At 31.5% G+C, this 3,106-nt stretch overlaps 1 long non-coding RNA gene across 1 annotated transcript in view; it reads right to left on the bottom strand.

Moving 5' to 3' along the window:
- The window catches only part of LOC125066009, an 18,393-nt gene extending 15,573 nt beyond the window's left edge, over positions 1-2,820 (bottom strand). The window contains exon 1 of the long non-coding RNA XR_007119647.1: positions 2,742-2,820. This is a non-coding gene — a long non-coding RNA (uncharacterized LOC125066009). The remainder of the gene's footprint in view (positions 1-2,741) is intronic.
- Positions 2,821-3,106: the final 286 nt, after the last annotated feature.

The following is a 3,106-nucleotide window of genomic DNA, read 5'->3' as shown; positions in this document are numbered from 1 at the left end:
GACAAGTCCGGAAGAAAGTTAATAGCTATGGAAATGTATGGCTTGGAAACCATTGTCGGAGTTATGTGGAACCTAATGGACGCTTCGAAATTATTGTTAGTTTGTGCCAAAATGAAATTGGCAGGATGATTGAAGATTTTGTATTTATAGACGAATAACGTAAATTATATGCTAGACTTAATAAAAACAAACTGTTCTGTTTTTATTTTATCATATGTATACATTATATTTTGTATGTACTTATATATAGTGGTATTATGTCATTTTGAGAGATATTGCATAGGGAATTCATTTTTAATTTAGTATTAATTCTTTTTTTAACACGCTTTTATTAGCTTCACTTGTAACTAAATATGTATGTAAGAAAATCTTGGAATCTTAATGTGACCCACTTATCGGTCTTCGATTAAGATGAAATTTTGCACATCCTCTGAGTTCTGATGACAATACATGACTAGCTAAGAAACGTCATTACAAATATAATATGGCGGCCTCCCCAAGATGGTGGACTCGCTGTTTGAAATCCATCCTCATGATATGGATATCAAATGAAAGGGTTTGCTGTCAGGAATACGAAAAAAAATAGTCACGTGATTTAAATCCTTTTAATAATTTACGGCCACCAGTTACTACATAAGATAGATTTTAGGTCATGTTTCTACGCAATTTTATACTAAGATCTGTAGTTATTGAATACCACAATACAGTAAAACTATGAAATACACTTTAGTGATTGGATAACTAGAAAACTAACACATTACATTATTCACTTCGCAAAAGAAGTAAAAATCAAAGCCTCTATTTATAGCAATAATGGCAGCAATAAGGTTAAGTAATTCGAAGTAAGTCGATTTCATATTATTCGATTTAATATTTATTAAACAAAATCAAAATATATTTTATTCAGGTAGCACAAGCACTTTATAGTGATGCTACGACCGGTTCGGAACGTAGATTCTACCGAGATGAACCGGCAAGAAGCTCAATAGTTACTCTTTTCCATAATTTAAAATATAGAGTTATATTAGCTAAATTTAATTATTATATATCCTATATAAGATTTTAAATTAACATGGTTATTTTTATTACTAACAGTATTTAAAACGGGATATTTACCATGTTCATGTACTCGTGAACAAGACATTCGTAGATAATGTCGAAATATCGAGCTCCAACAAATAAAAAACATGGTAAATATCCCGTTTTAAATACTGTTAGTATAATATATCCTGCCTAAATGTTAACAAGTATTAGATTCTAATTTATGAATCACCAAAATTAATAATACGAATTATATTATAGAAACCTTGTCCCGTGATGGATTTATTGACTTTGCGAAGTCGTACTCTAGCTCCAAGATTATAAATAGATAACCTAAAGATAGATAAACGTTTAGTAAAACAAATATTATATTAAAAAAATACCAATACCATACAATTAGTATGTCAATTGACAAAAAACGTATTTAAAAAGTCATGAATACAGTATGTCAATTGTAAACGAATCACACGTGCGATATTGTCACGCTTTGACAGATCTTAGCCACATATTTTTGAAAGTCGATAAAAAGGAAGATGTATTAACCTTCATTACATTGTTCTAGATACCGTGTCAATAGCAGTTGCTTAGGAACTAATTAACCTTTCATTTTGTTGGATACTATTAAATAACGGCCTCTAAATGTTCCATAGTTTAAGGCTCCTCTATTAAGGATAAGGTTTGGATTCCACCACACTGCTCAAATACGGGTTGGTCCAAAACATGTGTCAGAATTTCATTGAAATTACACACGTGCAGTTTTCCTCAATGTGTTTTACTTCACCGCTGATCTCGGTGTGAATTATAAACACAAATTAAGTACATTAAAATTCAGTGGTGCTTGTCTGGGTTTGAACTCGCAATCATCGGTTAAGATGAATGAATTATATCCACTGGACCATCTCGGCTCGTGGATAATGTAAGAATTTTTTTTTACAAAGTTTCTATTCATAATCGGTCGGCTTCCCTTCGTCCAAAATTATGATTCTGTCTCATAAAGTAAGGTATTTGCTGTAAACATCAGCCCTTTGATAATCAAGTTATTGCCTAACTCGTGGCGTCCCTATTCTGAATAACTGCGACGTAGGATCTTGTGAATCAAATATGATTATTCGAAGACAACATTTTTGGAAGTTTAGTCATGGAATTATTTATTTGCATTTATTATATTAATTGCTTGCCTGGGTTTAAACACGCAATCATCGGTTAAGATGTAGGCGTTCTAACCACTGGGCCATCTCGGCTCATAAAATACTACATAATAATTAATTTATTATTATTAATAAATATACAGCGTAGAGTCGTTTTAATATTAAAATCTATAATAAGTATGCCTTAACATTAAGTCAAACAATGAAAATACAAAGGGTCAGTCGAAACTGGTAAACTAAATAACATTGTCGCGAACGTAATCGAATCACGACTGACTAGATATGCAAAGAACACAATTAAAATCAGTTGAGCCAACAGTGAACTGTTCGTAATTGTTAATTTCATTTACGATGAACTGAAATTTGATTACATTTAAGTTTTGATTTAAGTAACTAGTCACTTCATTAAATGTAAGAATAATAGCAACTAGTGGGCAATATTTTTTGTCGTATAATTTACAACTTGATAATTTTTTATAATAGTGTCCTCGTGACTTATATCGACCTTAACGTCCATCAAGGCAGTATAGGACATAGCGATTAGGTATGTACAGATGTAGTGAATAATCCTTTCCTATCGGCAAAACTCGGAACAACGATAACACCCGAATGGTGCCGATGTATCTATGAATTACTGTATTATTAAATTACGTGTAGGTATCAAATAAATCGCATACTTTATTTATCAATGTCAAATGTCAAACTGTCCGTTTGACGTATATTACAACGAGATGTTAAAACCACCACGATTCTATAATATAAAGAATTCGTTAGGTAAACAAAAATATAACTAGTTACCGAGGACGTTTTATTTCAATAAAACGCACTGATAAAAACCAAATTCTGGTTGAGATGATCTAATGATTCTATAAGGATTGGAACCCCAAAAGTCTAACTATAAGTCAAAACTACAGTAG

This window comes from Vanessa atalanta, chromosome 8 (assembly GCF_905147765.1).
Source record: "Vanessa atalanta chromosome 8, ilVanAtal1.2, whole genome shotgun sequence".
Lineage (NCBI taxonomy): Eukaryota > Metazoa > Arthropoda > Insecta > Lepidoptera > Nymphalidae > Vanessa > Vanessa atalanta.
Note: the sequence above shows the minus strand (reverse complement) of the source record. Positions and strands in the feature narration are given on the sequence as shown.